Raw genomic sequence first — 26,808 nt, 5'->3', positions numbered from 1 at the left:
ATCCTCCCAAGAGGTAGTTTGGGAGCTGTGGCCAAGCCAGCCTCTTCTCCCGCCCCCAGCGCCCCCCAGTGGGAGCTTAGGACCCCACAGAGGGGACCATCAGGCCCCAGTGCTAGAGCCCAGCCTGCAGGAGTCCCAGTCCCAAGGGGGATGAGAAGGCACAGCCGTTCCTGAGCACCTACTATGCACGAAACACCTGGGCCTGCCTTGGCTCCCAGCCTCCCAACAAGCTGCCGCTGCAGTTGAGTGACGAGCTCAGGGCCACAGGCCCGAGTGGCAAGAACCTGGGTCTGTCAGGGAACAGGGCCCACTTCTCTCCCATGGTCCCTCCACTGACCACTCACTCGGGGGGTCCTGGGGTGATCCCGTGAGCCCCCTTCCCTCTAAATGTCAGGGGGGTGGAGAGAACACAAGGAGGGCAGGCACCCCTCCCCATCAGGGTGCAGATTCCACTGCAGGACTTTCCAGTGTGACCTTGGAGGGGTCCCTCCCCTCCTCTTAGCCTCGGTCTCCTCACCTGTCAAACAAGGACAAGGACCCCCACCCTGGGGGACAGTGGGGTCCACATGAAGATGGTGCAGCACAGTGATTACACACAGAGTGCTGAGCCCGACAGCCTGGGTTCAGATCCCGTCCTCAGCACCTATGAGCTGCGTGATCTGAAGTAAATTGCTTAACTACACAATTTTCTTATCCATAAAGGGGGAGGACCGTAATTAAATAATAGGTGCCTTGTAGAGGTGTCATGAAGATTAGGGAAGTCAGGAGCCTTGGAGAAGTTACAGCAGGGCCTGGTGCAAGGTAAATGCTCAATAAATGGGAGTATGGTTTAATGTGATGATGGGTAGTTATGAAGATTAAGCATAATAGTAATAGCTGACACACATAGCAATTTGAAAAAAGGATATGATGTTGGTGAGCATTTTATTCAAGACAAACTCAGTGGATGTCACTGTCCCCATTACTCCCTGCCCACTCTATGCCGACCTCTCCCTGGGTCTTAATGCAACCTACCCACCAACCTCCTTTCACAGGCCCCACCCACACCCCCAGCGCTCAGAGCTCTGCCCACCTCCTCCCGGGACCCGCACTCGGAATCATGGAAACAGCAGTTTCCGTCTAATCGTCGATCCAGCCCTACTGCTAATCAGAGCCCACCTCCCTGAGGTTTAATTACCCAGACCTGCAGGGTCCCAGCATCCTCTGTCTGCACCATCTCTGAGCCCAGCAGCCCAGCAGCTGCAAGGCTGTGCTTCTTCACCTGGGCTGAATTCTCTCCCGCTGCAGGAGAGGGAGAGTGGGTAGGAGATGGAGTGGGACAGGCACTCCAAGTGGGAATTGGGTAGCAGCTTGGTTCCAAAAGGCAGAATGTTTGTTTGTTTGTTTTACAAATGACTTGTTTTTTTTTCTTTTGGCCACGCCATGCAGCATGCGGGATCTTAGTTCCCTGACCAGGGATCGAACCCATGCCCTCTGCAGTTGAAGCACGGAGCCCTAACCACTGGACTTCCAGGGAATTCCCAGAATGTTTGTTTTAGAATGAAGCAGTTAGATGATGGAATTCTGCCCCTGCCCTCCCCTCTACTTTTCAGATGGGGAAACTGAGACCTAGAGAGATCAAGAAATTTCCCCAAGGTAACACTATATGTCAGTTAAAAGCAGGGATTAGAACCCAGGTCACCTCTCAAGCCAGGGCTCTTCAGACCACTCTGACTGGGGGATTAAAAGACGTTTACGGGAGAACAAATGGATCCGTCTGCTGCTGTGTGTGAGAGGACGAGAAAGGGAGGCCCCTAATGCCAGGGTGAGGAGGTTGGACTTTGTTATGTAGGCAATTGGGAGCCAGGGATGGTTCTTGAGCAGGATAGTGACATGGTCAAAGCTGGCTCTAGGGAGCTGTCTATGGAAGCAACATGGAGGCATGATTGGAGATGATGAGTCTGGAGGCAGGGAGACTGGTGAAGAGACTAGAGTGGTGATCCAGGAGGCTAGTGATGAGGAGTGACCGTAAAATAGTGATGTAACACTAGTGACCATATTTTGACTACTTATGGATTCCAGGAACTTCACGTGCTTCATTTTATTCAATCTTCAAAACTATCCCATTAATAGTCCCATTTTTCAGGACACTGAGGCTCGGAGAGGTTAAGTTACTCCCTGAGAGTCACACATGAATTAAGTGGGAAACCCTAGGCTTGAACCCAGCACTGCCTGCTCCACAAAGGGCTGACATGTCTGGGATTGCAGCAGTAAGGGTGGGGAGGAGGGACACTGTCACAGAGATCTGATCTGAGAGGACAAACTGACAGGGGAGGTGGCAGAGTTGGATGAGACTTGGAGAATCAGCCTGGGAGTTTAAGCTTCTGAGGGCATGTTGGGATGGAGCCTGGGTTAGGCAGGGGAGATAGCCCATTGGGCAGATGTGTAATAAGAGGCAGGGAAGGTAAGGGGCATTTATCTCCCTACTCTCATTCCCAGTACCTTGTAATATGAAAAAAAAGAAAAAGTTTTAAATCAATCCCTAATGACTCCCAAAATTACAGGAGCACTTCTCTAAGTTCCAGACTCTGAGCTTTGTATCAGTCAGTTTATGCTAGGCTATGCTGTGGTAACAAACATGCCCCAAATCTCAGTGGCTAAAACTAAAAGGACTTCTTCCTCACTCATGCCACCTGCCCTTCTTGGTTGGCTGGGCCTTCTGATCCATGTTATCCTCTCTCTAAGACCCAGGCTAATGGGCCTGAATGGAGCTCTTCTGGTCATTCCAGCAGAGAGAAAAAGGAGCAAGGGGAATTGTGCACACATTCTTAAACTCCCACCTGCACATGTTACTTTCACTCACATTCCATTGAGGAAAGCAAGTCAATGGCCTCATCCAAGTTCACGTGCGCAGCAGAGTGCAATCCCACGTGTCTGGGAGGAGAACAGGAAAATCTGGTGCACAGTACAAGTGCCCACGGTGTGTTTGATTTCCCCATTTGTGCATCCAGGGGGCAGCTGGAGCCCAGCATATCCAAAAGAGAACTGCCTCTTCCTCAAACTTACCTACCCCAAGCCTTCCCTGTGCCTGCAGACAGCACTTCCATCCACCAGTTCATCAATCTGAGAACCTGAGAGTCTCCCCCTTCCCACCACCAACATCAAATTCATCACCCAGTTCTGTTGATTTGACCTCCACAATGTGTCTGAGTCCCATCTTCTTCTCTCCCAAGGAGTCCCCAGTCTTGTGGAGGCGTCCGGGCTTGTTCTAAGGAGACGCTAGTTTGCTGGAGGAGATAGCTCTGCCTTTAGAAGACCGCCGTCAGCTGGGGGAGCCTATCCTCCCTGGTCAGGAGCCCTCTGGGAGAAACCGGGAACTGCTGAGGACACCTGGTCCCTGCAAACTCACTGAGACATGAGCTCACACTGTCCCGACAGAGACCACCGGTGAGGTGGCCCCTCTCATAGGCGGGTTCCCCCCTCCCTGAGGCAGAGGGGCAGCTGGGGGGAGGTGGAGGCTAGCCTCCCCAGATGAGTGGACCCTGGGTCAGAGCTGCCAAGGGCATCCCTCTCCTGGGAGGCCAGACCCCATCAATATCCTTCGCTGGTCTGGCGGTGGGAGGAGGGAGCCTGGACCCCAGCCTCACTGTGCCCCCAGTAGCCTGCGTCATCGCGGACGTGCCCCTGCCCCTCTCTGGGCCGGGCCGGCTGACACTTATACTGCATCTGCCTCCAGGCTGGACTCTCCCATCTCTCGCCTCCCCGTCCCCTTGCCCCCAACCCTCTCCCCCCATCACTCCTGGTTCTCGATCCTGCAATTATGGAAACAGAAACTTGGCTAATTTCTTGGGCCCGTGAATCACCCAATGGGGAGGCCAAGTCGGCGGCCCCCGCTTCACTCCATCACCCACCCTAATGCATCGTCTGACACTTTCAATTTATTTTTCAATTCCTCTACCATCAGAAATGATGATTAAATTTCCTACGTAAATACCACTTTACCAAACTGAATTAATCTCAGGAGAGGAGGGGCAGACAGGCCCCAGCAGCACTGTCAGAGCATCTCAGGCATTAACCCTTTCGCCCAACTGAGGCCCTACTGGGAGAGCAGGGTCTCCTGGTTGGGGGCGGGGGGGGGGCCTCACTGGGGTCACATGACCCAGACCCCTTTGTCCTCTTGCAGCCATTCTCCCATCGGGGGTCTGGGAGGAAAGTCTTGCCCAAGGTCGTCTTGCCCAAGTTCACCTTCCCCATCAGGGCAGAGTCAGGGCCACCAGCCCCTCATCCCCCCACCTGGCTCCTTCCTGAGCTGCCTCCAGTCCCGCAGGGGGACTCAGTGGGGAAGGGGCGCTTCATGGCTGAGAGAGGATGAGATGTGGGGAGTACCGGGGTTTGCCATTTTTCAAGTCACTTAAGGGGCCAGGGATTCTGCAGGCATGAGGATGGGGGCTCCCTGTGATCCCAGAACCTGGGGCGACAGGAGTCCTGGAGGGATGGGAGTGTGCACGACTTGCAGTCCCCTCACGCACAACCAACACCATCGCCCCCGCGCCCGCCGTGGCCTCTCATATCAATCCAACCAACAGCTGCATTTGACGTGTCTCCCACCCCCAACCTCAGCCCAGACCTCTGGCCTGTGTGACCCAACCCCCGGCCTCCCCCCTGGTCTCCCTACTTCCATGTCTGCCCCCATCCATTCCCCATCCATCTGCAGAGTCATGGGTTCAGAATACTGCCCCATCATTTCCTGGCTTCAGTGCTTCCCTCTGCTCTCAGATCAGGTCCCTGCCCTTCACGGCCACGAGGACTGAGGGACCCAGCTCCTTCCCCATCAAATCGTTCCTCCACCTGGAGGGCCCTCTCCCTTCCTAACATCAAATTAGATGTCATCTCCTCGGAGAACCTTCTCTGACCACCATCCTCCATCTAAATGAGTTTTTACCCCCTACGATTCTATTTCTTTTCCTTCAGAGCACATAACACGAATGATAATCTTGTACTTATTTGTGGGCATATTTGTTTAACAGAACTTCAGTGAAGGGATTTTTGTCTGACTCACTCAGTGCCTCAGCGGAAGCCCCTGGAAGCGGCCCTGGAGTACAGCAGGTTCTCAGTGCAGACATTTAGCCCACGATGACAGATGATACCCCTGTCTCTGAGAGCCCCCCACCCCGGTTGGGGGACACACCCAGGCACAAATGGGGAAACATCAGGCAAAGAAGTGCCCTAAGGGAGGGACAGAGCAGGAGCTCCTGGGGCAAGTTCAGGAGGCTTCTCAAAGGAGGCCTCTCGCCCTTCCGACCCTCTTTTTCTGTCCCTCACCGGCCCCCTGCCCCATTTCTATACCACAGTCTCCCTCTGCCCTGAGGGGGGCCCCCCACTGCACCCCACTATTAAGCCAGGGCAGCTGGGTGTGGGCAGGGAGGAGAAAGTTAGCAGTGGCCCTCCTGCAGGATGTGAGTTCCCATTCGGTGGCCTGGAAAGCAGAAGGGGCGTCTGCAGGAAGCCCGGGGCTCAGGCCACCTTCCCACCCTGACGTGGGACAGGGCGGGCAGCTGGGCCTCAATACACCGTGTCACCCCAGGCAGGTGGCTGTCTTTCTTGAGGCCTTGGTCTCACTACTCTTAAACCTCGAAGAGCTTCTCAGAGGCACCTTCCCAGCCCACCTCGGCCCCAGCTGTGCCAGGTGGGTCAGTCCCTTCCCCTAAGCCTCTCTTTCCTCATCTGTAAAATGGCTCAGTGATGCTTGTTCTGAAGTTTGAAAAACACGGGATGTCAGAGATGACACAACAGACATATTAATATAACATTAATATTAATCGCGAAAGGGCTTTTTTAACTGTCAGGTGCTGTGCCCACATCAGGGCTATGGTTGGTGAGGAGGCAGGATTGGGGCTGGGAGACCTTGTTCTCATCTCTTTAGGCTGCTGGACAGCTGGATTAGTCAAGCTCCTCCCTGTTACTAATTCACCAACCATTTAAAAGTAATTTATTAAGCATCTGCTGTGTGCCATGCTTCATGCCAGGGGCCAGGACACCACGGTGAGCAGAGTCAGAACCGGGGCCTCAGTTTCCTCCTCTGTGAAATGGGGCATCACCTGGATGGTCCAAGGGCCTCTCCAGCCAGCCCCGAGCCTTTCATCTAGAATTACTCCCCGAGGCCAGGCTGAGGGTGCAGCTGGCAGAGCCAGAGCCTGGGCAGAGGGTTGAGAAGATGTTGCAGACTGCAAAGTGGCCAGAGGGACAAGGAGGGGGGACATGGCTCCTGAGCTCGTTTCACCCCTAGGACAATGAGAGTTTCCAGAAAAGACCAGACATGCTCCCCAGCCCACCCCGCCTGCTCAGCCCAGTGACCTCTGGTCAGTGGCTGCTGTGACCTCACCCTCCTCTGGGAGCCCTGGGCTGGGAAGGAGCTCTGGGCCCTGACATGGACTTGGAGCCTGACCCCATGTCTGAGCAGGGAGCTCCCATATCCCTCTGTGCTCAGATGGGAAAACCGAGGACAGAGAAGAAAGCAGCTTTCCCAGGTCACACAGCAAATTAGTGATGATTAGTTCCCACCGATGTGTGTGCTTCTGATGAAGAAACTTAAAATACGATAACAACCATAATAATAAACAGTGCTGAGTGCTTTACAGGTGAGACTCCATTTCCCCCTCACACCCTCCCCTTGGGGTGGATGCATGGCTGGCCCCATTTTACAGACAAGGAAACTGAGGTTTCACTCCCATTGCTGCCCCTCTCACCATCCCTGCACGGTCCCCAGTGGGTTTTCTATGCTGTGGGTGGTTATTTATCCATGTCTGCCCTCCCTGCTCATCTCTGACCTCCAGGATGTCCAGGGCCATCTGTGTCTGTTTCACTCCCCACAATACCCCAGCAGGTGCCCATCATGTAAGAGGGGCTCAACAGAGATGTGTGACAGGGCGGTAAAGTGAGAACCTAGGAAAACCAAGTCTCCCAGAGGAATTGTGCCCCCACCCTGACCCCCAGCAGCGGGCAGACCCCGACTCCTGGCTCCTGTTGGCACCGCCTGCCATGCCCCATGTACCCACGCCTAGCGCTGCGAGACAGGCTGACTCAGAAGGAGTTAACAGCCCGAGTCTCGGGGTGGGATTCCCAGGCCCGCCTGGTTGGCTGAGCCCCATGATTAAGCCCCGCATGGGGGAGAGCAGGCTGCTGACAGAGGCGTGGCCGTGCACTCTGGGGAGAGTCAAAGTCAGCCCCTTCCCCTCCCGAAGCCCTGAGCGCTGGTTCAAAGCAGCCCCACATCCCTCCCCTCTCCTCCCTTCATCTTCAAAGCAGCCCTGGAGCTGGAGCGCGCTGCTGTTTACTCCTGAAAAAGAGGCCCTTGGGGCAGGGGACAGGCCCAGGGTCACACAGCTATTGGTGGTGGACCTGGGGCCAACGGCCCCTCCTCTGATTCACCAGCATCCTTCCTCCTCCTCCCTGGCTTCCAAAGTCCCTGAGCGCTTCCCTGTCCTCCGGCCACCCTGCAGGGTGTTCTGCCTGCCACCAGTCTGCTTCTTAGACTGAGCAGCTCATCCCCAGGAACTGCCCTCCCTCCCCCAGGCCTGCGAAGTGACTGAGAACATAGAAGATTCCCCCAGAAGAGCTGTTGCCCTGGCCAAGCCCACAGAGAGGAAACATGAACTCATATCCCAGTTCCTCTGTTTTCCTTAATTCATTCAATCACCCACCCATCCACCCAGCCTCCCATCCACCCATCATTCGATGAGCAGCTCCTATGGGCCAGGCACTGCTCTAGACACTGGGGTGAAGCAGTGGACAGAAGAGATGGGCAACATAGTAGGCTCTCAGGGCACAAGAGCTGTATCACTGTTACTGTTACACTTTGGTTTTTATTGTTTGAAGACACCGCCTGTTCTGAGGTCTCAGAAGCCACCAACGAGGGGTGTGGGGTGAACACTGCTTCCCCTGGATGAAGCTACCCCCCCCAGGGGCCGCCGGGAGCCACAGAACCCCCTGAGCACCCATGGGTAGGGGATGCACCCAGGCACGGGGTCAATCCTTCCCATCCCCCATCCTTGCAGACAGGGCAGGTGGCTCCTGCTGACAGACCATGGTGCCAGGAATCTGCGGAAGGTCTAATTAATTATGACAACTGACACCTTCGCCAGATGTCCGCCGTGAGACGCCGGCTCTGATGATAAAAGGTTCGGGTGATTCTGTTTGAAAAGCACTTTCCAAGCAATATGTTTTTCATTTGAGTCACCAGGAAATGGGTTTATTTTCAAGGACACCGCCCAGGAAGGGCTGGCTGAGCTTTTGCTCCCCCTGCTGGAGGGTCGCAGAGGGTGCCAGGGCAGACAGGGCTGGGCAGCAGATCTGTCTTGCTCAGGATACAGGGCACGTCCACTGGGAGAGCCACGTTCTCCGTGGGCCTCACGACAGTTGGGCTCAGTGACTATCTCACCTCTGCCTTGCTTTTCTCAGGGTCTGCATAGTCACATAACTGTGGGGTGGGAGCACATCGCCATCCCCCCACCTTCTTTTCCTCCTCCCCCATCACTCACAGATCTTGGTCTGTTTGTTCCTGATGTGACCCCAAGCTCCTGGACAGTGTCTGGCACATAGTAGGTACTCAATCAATGAATGCATCCTTTTTTTATTGAAGTAGAGTTGATTCACAATGTTATGTTAATTTCTGATGTACAGCAAAGTGATTCAGTTATACATATATATACATATTCTTTTTTATATTCTTTTCCATTATGGCTTGTCACAGGATATTGAATATAGTTCCCTGTGCTATACAGTAGAACCTTGTTGTTTATCCATTCTATATACACTAATTTGCATCTGCTAATCCCCAACTCCCAATCCATCCCTCCCCCCCCCCATCCCCCTTGGCAACCAAAAGTCTGTTCTCTACATCTGTGAGTCTGTTTCTGTTTTGTAAATAGGTTCATTTGCGTCATACTTTCGATTCCACACGTAAGTGATATCATATGGTATTTGTCTTTCTCTTTCTGCCTTACTTTGCTTAATATGATAATCTCTAGGTCCATCCATGTTGCTGTAAACAGCATTATTTCATTCTTTGTTATGGCTGAGTAGTATTCCATTGTATCCACATCTTCTTTATCCATTCACCTGCCTACCAACATTTAGGTGGTTTCCATGTCTTGGCTATTGTGAATAGTGCTGCCATGAACATTGGGGTGCATGTATCTTTTTTGAATTAGAGTTTTGTCCTGATACAGAGTGCATCTTCTTTTTTTTTTAACATCTTTATTGGAGCATAATTGCTTTACAAGACTGTGTTAGTTTCTGCTGTATAACAAAGTGAATCAGCTATACATATACATATATCCCCATATCCCCTCCCTCTTGCGTCTCCCTCCCACCCTCCCTATCCCACCCCTCTAGGTGGTCACAAAGCACAGAGCTGATCTCCCTATGCTCTGCGGCTGCTTCCCACTAGCTATCTATTTTACATTTGGTAGTGTATATATGTCAATGCCACTCTCTCACTTCATCCCAGCTTACCCTTCCCCCTTCCCATGTCCTCAAGTTCATTCTCTACATCTGCATCTTTATTCCTGTCCTGCCCCTAGGTTCCTCAGAACCTTTTTTTTCTTTTTTTTTTTTTAGATTTCATATATATGTGTTAGCATACGGTATTTGTTTTTCTCTTTCTGACTTACTTCACTCTGTATGACAGACTCTAGGTCCATCCACCTCGCTACAAATAACTCAATTTTGTTTCTTTTTATGGCTGAGTAATATTCCTTTGTATATATGTGCCACATCTTCTTTATCCATTCATGTGTTGATGGACACTTAGGTTGCTTCCATGTCCTGGCTATTGTAAATAGAGCTGCAATGAACATTTTGGTACATGACTCTTTTTGACCTATGGTTTTCTCAGGGTATATGCCCAGTAGTGGGATTGCTGGGTCGGATGGTAGTTCTATTTTTAGTTTTTTAAGGAACCCCCATACTGTTCTCCATAGTGGCTGTATCAACTTACATTCCCACCAACAGTGCAAGAGGGTTCCCTTTTCACCACACCCTCTCCAGCATTTATTGTTTGTTGATTTTTTGATGATGGCCATTCTGACCGGTGTGAGGTGACACCTCATTGTCGTTTTGATTTGCATTTCTCTGATGTTGATGTGATGTTGAGCATCCTTTCACGTGTCTGTCGGCAATCTGTATATCTGGTTGGCACCATCCTCTGTGCGGGAATCTCTCCGCTTTGCCCTCCACACCCCTGTTGCTGCGCTCTCCTCGTTGGCTCCGAAGCTTCCCCCCCTCCCACCCCCTATCTCTGCCTGCACAAAGGGGTTTCCTAGTGTGTGGAAACTTTTCCTCCTTCACAGCTCCCTCCCAGAGGTGGGGGGACGGCCCGGGGCACGTGGGCAGAGGTCAGCGGGGGCCGGCACCACCGGGAGGGCCTGGGGGTGGTGGGAAAGGGGTGCGCTAACTGGGACAGCCGTTCCCAGAGGTGGGAGCGCGCAGACTCACCCCCGGAGGTGGTTAAATACAGACTCCCTGACCCCACCCCATCCCAGAGGTCCTGGTGCCGGGGTCTGGGGAGGGTCCGGGGAATCTGCATGTTCGCAAGCCCCTCCTCCATTCGGGAGGCTACCGACCACACTTTGGGGACCCTGAGGTGTCCTCCCATCCCTATTCTTTTGTCTCTGTTTTTCCTTTTTTCTTTTGCCCTACCCAGGTACGTGGGGAGTTTCTTGCCTTTTGGGAAGTCTGAGGTCTTCTGCCAGCTTTCAGTAGGTGTTCTGTAGGAGTTGTTCCACATGTAGATGTATTTTTGATGTATTTGTGGGGAGGAAGGTGATCTCCACGTCTCACTCCTCCGCCACCTTGAAGGTCCTCTCTAGAGTACATCTTTAAGGACAGCAGCACACATACACTGAGTGCTTACTGGGTGCCCGGCCCCCACAAGCTCTCATTTAATGCCCACCACAGGCCTATGTGTGATAAGAGGTGACAATCATGGCTGGCATCTGTTAGTCAGAGCTACAGGCCAGCACAGTTCTAAGCACTTCAAATGGATTAACCCTTAATCCCCACAAAGCCCCAGGAGACTTGCACTATTATTAACTTTCACTTCCAGGTGACTTACGTCCCTTGACCGAGGCTGCTTTGCTGCCGAGCGGCAGAGCTGAACCTGGAGTGTCCTCTGGAGGCTGACTCTGACCCTGTGCTGTGTTGTTTCCCCATTTTACAGATGGAATCCCAGGCTCCCCCAGGTGTTCTGGTTCTCTGTCGCTGTGAAACAGACCGCTCTAAACTCAGTAGCTTAAAATTTTGCTCACAATTTTCAGGGCCAGGAATTTGGCACATGGAGGACAGCTTGTGTGGCTGCAGTGACAGGCCACAGCCGGGTCGACGGCTGCTGGGCTCGATGGGGCCGTGTATCTGGGCCTCGGTTCTGGTTGTCAGCGGCTTCAGTTCTTCCCCTGACATGCCTGCTGGGGCTGCGATGGCCCAGATGCCGTCTTCCCTCACATGTATGTCACCTGGGATGGGCTCAGCTGCCACAGCTGGGGTCAGCAGGCATCACCCTCCCCAAGCCATCCCTCCCCTGGTTTCTTGGGCTTCCCCACAGCCCTAACATTGGCCTCCCCCAAAGAGGCAGGGGGAGCGGGCTGGGCCCAGAAACCAGCCCAGCATCACTTCTGCCATATCCTATCGGTCAAAGCAACCAAAGACCACCCCTGTCCAGATTCAAGGGGACAAATTACACAGAACCACAGCTGGTCTGTGAGTTGTGTGTGACAAACATCACCCAGAGGCAGGCCCCACCTGCCCCCAGCCTTGAACACCTATCCTATCCCACCTGCCTTTCCAATAAAGCCTCTTGTCCCACTCCATGAGCTCTGCGCCCCCTCTGCACCTTCCCCGGTCACCTGCCAGACCCCTGGCCCACTCAGCGTCCTCCAATTCCAGCCCAAGCCCCGAGAAGACACCTCAGGGTCCCCAAAGTGTGGTCGGTAGCCTCCCGAATGGAGGAGGGGCTTGCGAACATGCAGATTCCCCGGACCCTCCCCAGACCCCGGCACCAGGACCTCTGGGATGGGGTGGGGTCAGGGAGTCTGTATTTAACCACCTCCGGGGGTGAGTCTGCGCGCTCCCACCTCTGGGAACGGCTGTCCCAGTTAGCGCACCCCTTTCCCACCACCCCCAGGCCCTCCCGGTGGTGCCGGCCCCCGCTGACCTCTGCCCACGTGCCCCGGGCCGTCCCCGCAGCAGCCCTGCGGCCCGAACCACCACCGCCCTTCTCCGGGGTGTCAGGCGAGGCTCAGGGGGGAATGACGCGTCCAGTCTCTGCCCTCGGCTCCACCCCCGGCCCGCTCCTCCCCCTGGACCCCATCCCTGGGCCGAGGACCCTGATGGAGGCAGCTTCCTGGGTGGGGAGGGCCCTGCTGACTCGCTCACACCGGCCCCCCAGGAGGCACTGAGGGGCCCCGGCCTCAGCTTCACAGCCCTGTGGCCCCAGGAGGAAATCGGGAAGCGCTCGGGCGTTTGTGACTCAGCTGACCCAGCAGGGCTCCACCGCCGGGGCCGCAGCCCCCGCTGGCCAGGCCGGGCCTCGATCCGGCCACGGGACCCGCGTCCCCGCTGACCCGCGGGAGCCCCGGTCAGTCAGGGCGGAGCCGCGGCTCTACTTTCTCCCGGTACAGTTCCCGGACCTCACCTCAGGGTCCAGGTTCGTGGTTCAGTGAGAGAGAGACAAAATTACCCCATATCGGCTTCCTAACGTTCCGTCACCAGGCGATTGGGGTCTCATGGAAAGTTCTGGAAGCCAGGCACACGGCCCCACCTGCATCGCCTCACTGAACCCTGGTCACAGCCGCACGGGGTGTGCTTCTCCCCCCTGTCCTGGCTGGGGACGTGAGGCCCGGAGGGCTGTGCCTCCCGGCCACAAGGCGCGCGGCCACTCAGGGGACAGAGCAGGCGGTGGACCCCGAGCCCCGCCCGCGGCGCCGCCCTCCGTCCAGCACCTCCGGCTCCGCCCGCGGCCTCCAGCGGCCCCTGGGCGGGGACGGTGCCCCGGGCTCAGCCCGCCCGGGAGAGAGGAATCACAGCCGGCCCGATGCGGCTGTGTCCGCCGCCGGGGTCGCCGCTGCGGGAGGAGCGGGCAGAGACCGGGGCGGGGGAGCCGCCCGTCAGCCCCGCGAGCTCCGTCCTCCGAAGACCGTGGTGCGCCTGCGCCTCGTTCTGTAAATTCTGCAGTGGCCTTTGGCCAAAAGCAAGAAAATCCTGACCTAGAAAAGGTAAAAGGCCTTTGAAAGTATGAGCCCGGAGCGCTGGCCTGATGTGTGGCCGGGGACAAGGTGGCTGAGGCGGCAGGAGGAGGAGGAAGAAAGGCACGGCCGCAGTTCCCTCCCCGCGGCTCCTCCAGGTTTGCGCTGACGTCCGCGGGCCCAGAGCCCTGACCCGACCTGCAGGCGGAGAGGAAACGAGGGGGTGGTGTTGGGGGTTGCCCAGCGTGGGGAGGGGCACGCGCAGGGTCACCTCGCCCTGAGGACCCCCAGGCCCTCCAGCCGGGACGGCCGTGCAGCCAGGAGCTCCGCAGTGAAGGGGCGGCTGCCCACCTGCCAAGGCCAGGATGGTTCTCAATATCTGGGGTTCATAGCGCCCTGGAATTCAGGGCAGCCCACTTAAAGGTGTCCCAACAATCCAGCCATGATGACAAGGCCACGTTTTGCCAGGTCCACAAGTTTCTCTCGCCCTGTGTTCTGGGTCTTTCTGTGCAGGCTGTGCTCTCCCACACCCTGACTATGCCTATTCTAGATGTTTCTAGCTTAGGCTCAAAGCTTAGATGGGTCCTCCTACCTTGCTCCTACGTGAGTTGAGATTGGTTTACATTTGTCTGACCACAAGAGGGAAGGACGTTCAAGAAGGGAAGGGGGGCATAGGGCCAAGCTTGCAGTCTCTGACCTAACTTACTCAGTAGTTTTTTGGACAAAGTGGGAAAGGTGAGGTGAGTCCTGCCTACATCTGCCCACCACATGGCAGTGGCAGAAAGTGGAAGAGAAAGGCTATATGGGCTCCGGCCTTATAGCACAGTAACCCTGTCCCCCAGTAACTGCGGCTCTGATGAATCAACTCCTCCGCCTCTGCAGGGGTGGGGGGGTCAGGAAGGCAGAGGTGGGCGAGACTGGAAAGGAGGGAGAAGACTCCCTCCCCTTCTGTCAATCATACACTCCTCAGATGCTGCCCAGGTCCCAGGCACAGCCCCTCGACAATCCCCATCCCAGACCCTACCACTAGAATGTTCCATCAGGCACCTGTAAGTCTCCATCTGAGGCTTCCTCTCGGCCTGCATGCCAGGCAGCCAGCCTTCCACCAGCAATGGGTGAGAACCTGGAGGACCCATGTGGGATAGCTGGCAGGCATGTTCTAGAATGTCTCCTAGCATTCTTCACTGGGACCGAGCCCCAGTTACCCCCAGTGGTAACTGTTCTGAAATGCGCTTGGGCTGCTGACTTTGAACCCTTCCTGGCTGTGCCTTAGGTAGGTCACCTCCCATTCTGACTTCAGTTTCCTCCTCTGTGAGGATGCCCACCTGGCAGCTTGCTAGGGAGGTTTGTGGTCCTGGATGCCAAGTGCTTAGACCAGCATCCGTGGCAGTAGGTGCTCCACTGCCATTGATGTGTACTCCAACGGGCATCAGTTCTTTGCTGCCCCAGTACTCATCTCCTCTTATTCCAACAACAGTCCTTGATCTGGGGAGGGATCAAAGGTACCCCCCTCCTTCTACTCTCAGTCTGTGGTTCTGGGTGGCTCCAGCTAGTCAGGAATTTACATTAACTTGGCCACAGCTATTGGCTCAAGGATGGTCACAAGGCCTGATAAGAGCCAACAAGGTGCAATGAAATAAATGCTGGATGGGAATGCTGGGACTGAAGCACTTGCTCTTTGCCTCTGAAATTGAACCTGAGGGGACAGAAAGGCTGCTGCAGCATCTTGCCAACACAGGGTCTGAGGATGGAGCCAGTGGGGCAGAACCAGAGCAGGGAGAGAGAAAGAGACTCAGACCTTGTTTGAGCTCTTGAGCAAGCCACTCCTGAAACCCTCCTCTTTGACTTTTCAGTTACCTATGCCAATACTTCCCCTTTGTGCTGAAGCCAGTTTGAAATGAATTTTCTTCTCATCATCTGTAACTGAAAGCAATGACCCAGATATTTTTTGTTATTACTATTATTATTTACCCTCAGGCCTCAGTTTCACCATCCGCACAGTGAAAGGGTTGAGTCTGATGGAATCTCAGAGTCCAGCACTGAATTGCTGGGATTCTAAGGAACCTGAGGACCTGACAAGGCTTGGAGCTACCAGAGGCAGGGATGGGTTTTCCTTGCTCAGGCCACAGGGAGGATGGCAGGCTGTGGGAGGAATATTGATAAGGACAAGTCAATCATGGCTTTCACTTGCTGGCCTGCTGGGGGATTTGGTTTGGAAAAACAGAGCCAGTGAAGGGAAGAAGAGCTTCTTGCTGAGCCCTGGGATGCTCAGTGATGACAATGATACCCAGGCTCACAATAATCCCTCTCACCTCTCAGGTGTGTAAAATGTATCCTAATCCGCTTGAACCTCCCCATTGCACTATGCAAGAAGCAGAGCCCAGGAGGAAAGGGCAGCCCAGAAAGGTTAAGTTGTTTGCCTGAGGTCACACAGCCATTACAGGACTAAGCCTCCACCAACCGAGTAGTGGCTTCCCCTCCCCAGGCCTCAGTTTCTACATCTGACAAGTGGGCATGACCATCCCTGCCTGACAAACCTCACAGGGTTGGGGTGAACAAATGAATGTGTGCTTGGGTAGGAACTGCTCTGAGATGCCAGGACAAGGCATTGGAATGTGGAAAAGGAAATGGGGAGCCTGGGAAGGCAGCTTTCTGGCACATTCAGCCCACATACCATTCCTGTCTCCCTCTAGGGCAGGGAAGGCCATGCCGAGGTCAGGGGTTGTACAAATGCCAAAGATTGTCATCAAACTAGCCATCTTGCACCTCTGTGTCTATGCAAACATGACGTGGCTGTTGAGGAGGTGATCCTGGGGGTCGTGAGGGCTGGGTGGGAATTAGGCTTGTGTTTCTCTAGAGTTCCCCATCTCTGCCTCACTGCACAGCAGCTCTGATTTCCAACTTCTAAAGCCTGGGGTGGAGGAAGGACCAGGACCCGGAGCTGCCTGCCCTGGGCCAGCCAGGAAGCAGAGCGGAAGGCAGGACGGCGAGTTAGAAACTGCACGACCGTGGCACCTCATCCCGCCTGGTTCCTCTCCCACTTCCCGCCTCCCGCCTCCTCCATGCAGCCTGGGTAACATTCTAGAAAGTAAATCCAATCACATGCCTCCCGGCTTAAAACCCTCCAGTGGCCTTCTACTGAACTTGGAATAAAATCCAGCCTTCTCACCATGGCCTCCATGGCTTCCGGTCTGTCCACAGCCTGGAATGCTCTGCCCCAGCTCTCCATCCCACAGGCTTCCCTCATCTTTGAAGTCTCAGCTGAAACGGAGTCAGCCCCACATGCGCCACCCACTTATTCTCCATCCATGCCCCTATGATCTGTCTCCCTGGCTGGCCAGCACCCAGCCGGCACAGGGCCTAGTGGGTGTTTGAAAGAATGGATCAGCTAATTAATGCACTAGAGCAAATCTGTGTGACTTACTGGAGGTCACAAGATTCAAATCCTTAACTCGTCACCCCCAGGCCAGGCTCTTACTACCAACCTATCTTAACTTCACTATGAAAGTTGGGAGTGGGGAAAAGAGGAGAGAAGGGGCCAAAGGACAGATGCCAAATCCATTTCTCTTCCTAAATGAAGGCCCCTCAATCCAGGCTTCTCCAGTGTGAGAGAAGAGTTGGGAGCTGTTGAATAGATGGGGTGGGAGACATGACATGCTCAGGACCTTGGCCTTTGCTACTAAGCCCACGGACTCTGGAGCCAGACTGACTAGGTTCAAATCTCTCATCTTCCAGTGACTAACTGTGTGACCTTGGGCAAGTGACCCAACCTCTCTGTTGGGCTGAGCACAAGAGGAACCCAGGGAAGGGTTTCAGCAGGTGGGGACTGGGTGATACAACTGGGTTTGCAAAGAAATGGGTTGGAAGGAGCCAGTTTGAGTGTGAAGAGTTGTCATCTGTAATTATACTCCAGACCCAAACAGGCTCCTACAGAGTGGGCTTGTAGTAAATGTCAGCTAAGCTGGAGTCTGTGGGTCCCATCCCTTGTCCCACACTTGGATGGCAAATACGGAGGTGGACGCCACCTTAGTCATGGTGTTCAGGCAGCACCGTGCCCACCGTCCCCAATGTCCCCTCAACACTGACCATCTGCTACTCACCCAGGAGACCCCCTCTCAGCTCTTCCTCCCTGCGGCCCTCTGATATCCTCCTATAGTTTTGGCAAAGATATCCCCTAACACCCCACTTTTGTCAAAACACCAGCTTTGATTTCATTGAGCAAGACACAATCTGAGATCCGACTGACGCCACCAAAATAATTTTAAAATAATGAATTTTGATTTTGTAAAAATGGCAAATGTATAGTGTAAAACATTTAAGCAACACTGACGATTACAAAAAATAAATAAACTCAACATTTGGTGGATCTCATTCTAGGCACCTCTCTGTGCACATATGCAGCATAGAAGGAAAGATAGATGAGGAAAAATGGAATTATACACTATTTTTAATAAAAGGGTGTTAAATATAATTTTACTTAAATTTAACAGAAGAATTTAAAATCGAGGTTAAACTGAAATAAGTATTAACTTCAGATAAATGTTGCGTCACAAGATATATCCTTTTCCTAAAAATATTTTTACAGTTAAGAAGAAAGTTTGAAAAAAAAAATTAAGATGTTGTGGTCATGCTTTAAAAAAAAAAAAAGCTTTATGTTTTTATTTTAGACTGAATCTACTGACTCCCTAGTAATAAAAGTTAGGAAATTAGTGCATTTATACTGTCCCTTAAAACGTTATTATTATCTTGTCAGGGTTTACAACATTTCGTGCTGTTATGGAAGCACAATTCTCATGGCAATTTACAGTGAGCTTTGCATTTAAATAGAATCACTTCTCAGCCCCAATCCTTCCTTTCTTCCTTCCTTCCTTCTTTCTTATTTTAACTTTTGACTATATCTTTGCTTTTCCTTTTATCTTTTTTACTTTCAATTTTTGCTAATAAAATATTTTTTTCCAGAACGACTCATGAATGTTGTTTCCTGAGCTCCAGACAGTTGAAAATGTCCCTGTCACCTTTTTACTTGAAAGACAACTTGGCTGGGTATAATATTCGGGAGTTGTATTTTCTTTCCCCCAGATTTTGTAGACATTGTTCCAATGTCTTCTAGCATTACTGTGGAGAGCTTTGTGCCAATCTGATTTCTGCCTACATGTGATTTGATTTTTCTACCTAGATGAACAGATGAATCTTTTATTTCTGAAGCTCAGTTATTTCATTCAGATTTGTCTTAGAGCTGATATTTCTTCAGCAATTATTCCTGGAAGATTGTGTGTACTTTGGACCTGAAGATTCATGACTTTATTTTCAGACTTTTATTTTAGTATAACTTTGAATATTTTTATACCATTGTCCCATACAAGGTTTATCCGTTGGCTAACCTTTGTCTGTCTTTTATGCCTCTCATCACTCTAATCTTTTTTTTCTTAATCTTATTAATTTTATTTTTTTGGCTGCATTGGGTCTTCATTGCTGAGCGTGGGCTTTCTCTAGTTGCGGTGAGTGGGGCTACTCTTCATTGCAGTGTGCAGGCTTCTCATTGTGGTGGCTTCTCTTGTTGTGGAGCATTGGCTCTAGGTTCACGGGCTTCAATAGTTGCAGCACACGGGCTCAGTAGTTGCAGCACTTGGGCCCTAGAGTGTGCAGGTTTCAGTAGTTGTGGTCCATGGGCTCAGTAGTTGCGGCCCATGGGCTCAGTAGTTGCATTGCACGGGCTCTAGGACACATGGGCATCAGTAGTTGTGGCATGCGGGCTCAGTAGTTGTGGCACAAGGGCTTAGTTACTCCACGGCATGTCATCACTCTAATCTTTGACCCCCCCAAAAAAGTTCTTCTTTTCTGTTTAATGTTGCATGACTTTCCATAGCTTAACCGCAATATTTCTTACTGTAGTTTAGTCATATTCATTTTATTTGCTGGTGTTTCTAATGTGGCTTAATCTCTTTTGTTCTTTTTTTCTATTTCATTCCTAAGAACAGCCAGCTTGATTTTCACTATTTTATAATCACTTCTTTCCATTCTTATATTTCTTATTTGAGTCTCTTATGGAGACATTGTGTCATTTGAAAATGATGAAGACTGTAAAGAACAATTGTTTTTCCCTGCTTCTTTGGGCAATTCTTCTTGCAGAGTATTTTCCTCATCTGCTTTCGTTTATGTTCCTTTTCTCCCCTTTCGCAGCACCTCTGCACAGTTCCTGTGCTGGTTTCTTCTTAACTCAGTTTCGAATGGGGCCAGCTCTTTGTGGGAGGGTAGTGTGGGAAAGGGTGGGAGAGACGACCTCGGGGAGACCACAGCTTCCATTTGGGTTTGTCGTCTTAAACAATTTTACCACATCAGTTTTTTCCTTTGCTGTGGAAACACAGCTCAGAGTTTGACACCCAGCGGTCAGTGTGGCCCCTGCAAAGCCTCGAGGGAGGCTGTGACTGGGTCCCAGGGCTCTAAGCCAAAGATTTTTGGATAAAGTTTTCAGGTTTGGGATGTATCCTGCAAAGCCTCAACTTTCCTATCCACAAAACATACTAGGGATGTTTACATAGATTCTCTCTTTCCTCTGGGCAATGGTCTAGATTTCACAGTATTTGGGCAAAAGGACTTTAGTGTTTGTGGTTTGGGGCTGTGGCAATTTCTGATTTCAATAAAAATTCAGGGGAAAAAATTCCCCTATATTCCAGTTTTGGTTGTTGCTGTCTTTAGCTGATTTTGAAAGAGGAAGGTGATTCAAGTGTCCTTTAGCCATCATTTTTACCTGGAAATTAAATGGTTTTTCATCCATTATCTCTTTTAATTCTAACACCAACCTTAAGAGGTGAACTATGCTATATCACCCCGGGCTGGGTAGTGGTGGCAACAGGACTAATAACTAGAAGACACAGGGCCTGAGCATAACATAAGGGTGCATGCTCATCTTAGGTAAGAGCACCCTGCTCTGCCTCAGGGACAAGTCCTGATATGTCAGCAAAAATTCTCTCATACTTTGGGTTTGGGTATACACAAGACTTAATGGCTAGTGCATAGCACTCACACTGCTGCTTCTGTGTTCACCATCCATGGCAGACATCACTAATCAACCACAGTAATCTTTTTTCCCCCTCCATCTTTTCAACGCTACATTATAGGCAGACATTACCAACTAACTAACATTGGCAAGTGAAATGAAGCCTATTTGCCACCCCAGTATTAGAGATTCTTCAGCTGCATCAAAAAATGACAGAGGAGTCAGAAAAACCTGGGTTGAATTTTAGCTCTGGGATTACTAGCAGAATGACTTCAAACAAGGCTTTACTTCTCTGACCCTCAACTTTCCCATCTGTAAAATGGGGATCATTGTTATTACAAAAAATTATTGAGGGAACCACATTAGATAGTGCACGTTAGTCATGGTTGCATTAAAAAATAACTCCAAAACATATCTTAAAACAGTAAGCACTTATTTATTTCATGAGTCTGCAATATAGCTGGGGAATTCTTTTGGTCTGGATAAACTTGGCTGATCTCACCTAGACTTACACATCTGTCTGTGGTCAGCTGTCAGGTCAGCTGGAGCTGGCTAGTCTTAGGTGGCATTACTCGAATGAACGACAGTTATCTGGCTGTCATCTGGGGTAATGGGGGTGATTAGGCCCAGGGGTTCTCTCATCTTCTAGTAGGCTAGCCCAGGCTTGTCCCATGGCAGCAGTAGGATTCCAAGAGATTGGGCAGAAGAACACTGCATCTCTTGGGGTGAGGCTCTGAACTGTCACACTGTCATTTCCATCCCATTCTATTGGGTGAAGGAAGTCACAAGCCGGTCCAAGTACAAGGTGGGGAGAAATAAACTCCCCCACTTGATGAAAGGAGCTGCAAAGTCATATGGCAAAGGCCTTGATTACAGGGACGGGTGGAGAATTGTGGCCATTCTTGCAGCGAGGCGAGCATAGCCCTTCGCTCACTAACAGCCACATTTGAAGCTCAATAGTTTGAGAGAAAAAAAATTAAAACTCACAAATTGCCTACTTTTTCTCTTGGTTGATGGAGCTCATAAAGACTGGATATGGGGAGTAGCTTTTATCTCACGAGTTAACTCCCGTATTGGATAAGATTGTGCGATCCACACTTAGTGGGAACAGTGCTGAAATCCATCAACGCCGTCTGCCATCAGTATGTGATGGGAGTTGGTGGTAAGTGTGCCACCGTGTGCTGGGCAGTGAGACTAGAGCTCAGAGGAGGCAGGTCCTGCTTCCTTATGCTCTCCCCACGTAGATCACAGGTGCATGAAAAGAAGAGTCTTCTTATGACAACGTGGCATTTTTTGCTAACCTGCTGACAGTGTGTTAACCCAAAGCTGATAGGGACCAGGATTAATGGATGCAATGGGAAGGTCACTGGCGTAGCATCAGAAAGCCTGTGTTCTGGTCCCAATTCCCATGGACCAGCTGTGTAACGTCGGCATGAGTCTTTTCCTTCCTGGGGATGGAGGTTGGTTGGAAAGGGATGGAGGAGGAATGTTGTCTGACAGGGAAAATGGGGTGAGCCCAGATGAGCTCTGAGATGCGTAATGAGTCAGTCTATTAAAGAGAGCCTGCCACCAAATCACCGCACTCCACCCCAACCCCAGCTGCGTTCCCCACCCTGCTTCCCCATTTCCTAAACAAACGCTTGAAGGTCACGGTTGGTCCCCATGGAGGTAATGGGCACGAACCTGCCTCCTAATTTAATGCAAATCTCAGGCCACCTTATTGTGCGGGAGTTTCAGTTCATTTGTACTTTCTTGGTGACACAACTCATCTCTGTCTCCAGTGGAGTCTGTAATCCCTGCAATTTCCATGGTGCTAGTAATTATGGGGGGAAAAAGTCGGAAGCACAGAAACTCTGCACCCTGTCTATGAGATTACACACCTTATGGAGTTTATTAAATTTATCTCGCAGGTACTGAGGAGATTAAACTCACCGTGTGGCTCCAGAGAGCAAAACGAGGACCAGTTGGCAGAACCTTCCAGGAGGCAGGTAAGAATTCAAAGGAAGAAGCACTTTCTGATAATCAGAGCCAATTGGTACTGAGTGAGCTGTCCCAGGGGGCCAGGGGCGAGGCCAGCAGGGTCCAGAGCCCAGTGTGGTCACTGTGGGGGCGGTGAAGAGCAAGGGCTGAGGGCCATTCCTGGGTCCATTTCCCAACTCGCATTTCTCAGGAGTTTGGAAGAGTGAGTCAACTTTCCTAAGCCTGTTTTCATAAGAGGGTGACCTCCCTGCTTAGTACAGAGCTATGCCCAGAGAGTGGTCACACTATTATTTCATCATTTAGAGTTGGGGGGAGGCTTCCTCTCCCCTCAAGATTCCCCATTAACAGTGTGGAAACTGAGACAGAGAGAGGTTCGGTAAATTACCAAAGGTCACACGGCCATTAAGTGGAGGAAGAGGGATTTGAACCAGGGCACTCAGGTTCTAGAACCCATGTTCTTAGCCACTACACTGTTCTTCAGCAACAGAGGGGTGGGTCAGTTTTGACTTTAGGAACAGTCCTCTAGCGACCAGTCTAGGTGGTCGATTCAGGGACACAAAACTTGAGCCTGGTGATAGGTTTAGAAGCACATGACCACTGTCCAGTGGACAGTGGCACTGGTCACATCTACTGGATGGGGGCCAGCTGTGGAGCATTTGCATGGACCCAAACATCAATGTTTCAAATTCCCATGTTGGCCTTAGACCAGACTATTGGGGAAACGGTCGTGGGAAACCCCCAAGACAGTGTCAGATATGTCACAGGGGGCAATTGTGCTCTTCCAGACTGCTGTTGACAAAGACTCAGATTTAGAGCAAGAGCTAGAAGGGCCTGCATCATAGGGAAGCAACACCCGGAGACAGAGCATATGAGCAGGAGCAGCTGGGATTCTCAGACGTGAGGACCCATAGGACCCAAGCCAGGCAAGAAGGAAGGGAGGAACAGAGACCTTTGTTGGAGCCATAGCTGGATAAAGGGTTTTCACTAGTTGCCTAGTAAAAAGACATTGGAAACTCAAAAAGAGACTTCATTCAGTCATTCATTCTTGGAGACTTATTTAGCAGCTTCTACATGCTTGTTATGTACTGGTGTCCACCACAGGGGTGGACGAGACAGACCAGGCCCTGCCCACATGGAGTTTGTATTCTCCAGGGCCCCCATCGGTTGGGATACTGAATGCTGGTCAACACCATAGACACACCCCCAAATCTCAATGGTTTAATAAAAAGGTCTTTCTCATTCACATCAGTCTAATGTGGGTCTGTTGGCTCTTATAGCTTTGCTGTCTGAAACAGGTGGCCCCTAGGTCACTCTGAATGGGAAGAGAGGGATGGAAGAGTCACATTAGCTGTTTGCCATCTCAGTCTGGAAGCAACATGTTACTTCTGCTCATGGCCCATTGGTCAGAACGAATCACATGGGGAGGACTAAGCTGCAAGGGAGGCTGGGAAATGCGGGCAGCACCTGCATTTCAGCAGATTCAGAGCTAGAAAGACATTGTCGTAATTGGAAGCATTGCTAGGTACTGGAAAAGGGCCATCCAACAGTGAAGATCAGGATTCACATCCTGGGACACTATGCACCATGAGCAAGACCCCACACAACCTCTGGAATGTCGCCAGCATTTCGCCATTCTGGCCAAACGATATTGGTAACATCCACAACTTGACAATGTCTTGGCCACAGGTTCCGTCATTCAAAGTTGCATTTAGTTTTACGGTGCACATATGGTGAATTGTCAACAGTCCTCTTCTTAGAGGCTGACCTGTCTTTCTCAAGGAATCATCCAATCAATGTCCTAAAGCTCTTAAGTCTGGGAGCTCCTGTGGGTCAATGGAGGAACCGGGACCACAGGACCACAGTCGAGTTCTGGAGCCCAGAAAGGGCCACACCAGAAAGACAGCCCCTAGAGAAAGTCACCTCAGCAAGGCTTCCCTTTTCCTCTGGCTGACAGACAACTTGAACACCACTTTTCTCCTGGATGTGACAGGAAGCGCAAAGAGAAACAAGACTGGGGTGAGGACTGAGTCTCCGAGAAGAGCCTCATTACTGGGAAGGACCCAGGTGCTAGCTCTGGAATGTTCCATGACAGTGACTGAGTGGCCAGGCTTGGAGCCTGCATTAAGCGTGACAGCAGGAGAATCAGGAGACACGGCCAGTTCATCACATCTCTTCACCTGAGCCGTGCTAACGTTTCTGAGTGACCAGGGCCTTCTCAGGAGGCTGCAGGAACCAGGAAATCAAAGGGCACAGAGTCATGGGCCCGGCAGGGACCCCAGAACAGTTGCCAGTCCAGGCTCCTCATCTTATCAATGGTCCACAATTGTGCTATGCTCTCATATTTATTACCTCAAGAACCTGTGTGTGCGTTGGAGGGTGGGAGGAGGAAGTTCTTGTTATCCCACATGTCAGAAGAGAAAATTGAACCACAGAGAGGGTAGTGCCTTGTCTAAGGTCACACAGCTGGTGTGTGGAGGAGTTGGGTGTGGAAACCAGGGCTCTGCTGGCTTCCACGCTGCTATTCCTCTCCAGGAACCAGAGAAGTGATGAGGCCTGAATTCATCCAGCAACAGCAAGCCCTCCTGTATCCTAAAGAGATATTGTTCTGATGTGTGATTGAGGGATAACCTTCCCAGCCCCTGTAACTTTATCAGTCAGGACAAGGAAGGCTCTGCTGCAGTAATAAATAGCCCCCAAATCAACAAAGATCAAAAATCTATCACTCAGGCTTTGTGTCCATTGAGGCCCAGCTGAGGCTCTGCCCCTCATGGTCTTCACTCAGGGACTTAGGCCAACAGAGTGGCCACCATTTGCTACATTGCCAGTCACTGTAGCAAATCAACAGAGAACTCTGGAGGGTCTCACATCAACATCAAATGCTCCAGCTCAGAGTTGGCACACACTACTGTCTCAGTCGGCTCAAGCTGCCATAACAAAATACTAGAATAGTATTGAGTGGCTTAAACAACAGGAATTTATTTCTCACAGTTCTGGAGACTAGAAGTCCAAGATCAAGGTGCTGGCAGGGTTGGCGTCTGGTGAGCGCTCTCCCTCTGTTGCAGACAGCCACCTTCTTGCTGTGTCCTCACATGACCTTTGCTCCATGCATGAGTATGGAGAGAGGGAGAGGAAGCAAGCTCTAGTATCTCTTTTTATAAGGACACTAATCCCATCACAGGGGCCCCACCCTCAGGACTTCATCTAAACCTAATCAACTCCCAAGTACCCCATCTCCAAACACCATCATATTGAGGGTTCAGGCCTCAGTATATGAATTCTGGGGGGGACACGATTCAGTCGATAGCAAGCACTTTTGCTCACAATTGGCCAGAATGAGTTGCTCAACTACTCCCCCCACAACCACAGGGGGCCGGGAAGTCAACCCTTCCTTGTGGAGAGCAGGAATACTGGGCAAGAGGTGCTGGTGACCCCCACACCCAGCTTTTCAGCAAGGGTGACTGGGTGGCTGCTGCTGCCTTTTAGCAAAGTCACAGGACCCTGGGGCAGGAGCACAACTGAGGGAAAGATCATGATAATGACTTTCATTGAGAAATTGCCCCGAGTCAGACCAATGATGCGTTCTATATATACACGATGTAATGTAATCATCATGACACATGTATAGCGGAGGTGTTGACACCCCCTTTAATAGGTTGATTTGCACACAAATAATTATTGAGTGTCTTTTGTGTGCCAAGCTATGCTCTAGACAGCAGGAAATAGCAGTGAATAAAACCAGCCTAATCTTTGAGCTTGCATTTTACTGTAGAACGTGCATAATGATCAGAAAAACACATATGCATATGATCCCATGATGTCGGAGAGGGACACGTGATAGAGAAGAATAAAGCAGAGGGGCGGAGCGAGCCACGGAGAGGCTGCGGTGACGGGGTGTTCAGAGAAGACCCATCTGGGGGCGGTGGGGGGACATCTGAGCAGAGACCTGAGTCAGGTGGGTCGTGTGCATCCAGGTGGATAAGCATCTGGGGCAGAGGGAAGGGCACATGCCAAGACCCTGGTGTGGGACTGTACTGGGTGTGGTCATGGGATGGCCAGGAGACCAGTGGGGCTGGAGAAGAGTGAGGAAGAAATGGAGGGAAAGGAGGTCACAGAGGATGGGGACCAGATCAGGCCAAGGCCTCGGAGGCCTTGGACTTCGTCCTGCGTGTGGGCTGACCTGGGGGTGATCCAGATGTGTAGGCACGTGGGCAGTGTAATTCTGGCACCAGGAAATTCTGCCTCTGAATCCTGGCTCTGCCACTCCCCAGCTGGGTGAACCTGAGCAAATACATCTCAGGTTCCTCATGCTCCAGGATGCCACCGCATCTACTTCAGGTGACGTCTATTCGGGGAAGAGCGTATAAATGACTCTGCACAGGGCCAGCTGCTGCGGCCGCCTCTCCTGACTCCATTGTGTCATCTTAACTGTTCCTGACAATATTTCTCCCCCGCTTCTGCCTCCAGAATGCCCACCTGGCCTTGTCACCGTTGGGCGACATTCTCCCCCGAGGGGCTCCTGGGCGGCCTTCCCAGTTAGCCTCCCCCTCTCCACTCCCCCCTCCCCCACAAGCAATGGGACCCACAGCCTTTCTGTGCATCACCCTGCTCCCAGCA

The sequence above is a fragment of the Balaenoptera acutorostrata genome, chromosome 1, assembly GCF_949987535.1.
Source record: "Balaenoptera acutorostrata chromosome 1, mBalAcu1.1, whole genome shotgun sequence".
Classification (NCBI taxonomy): Eukaryota; Metazoa; Chordata; class Mammalia; order Artiodactyla; family Balaenopteridae; genus Balaenoptera; species Balaenoptera acutorostrata.
Note: the sequence above shows the minus strand (reverse complement) of the source record.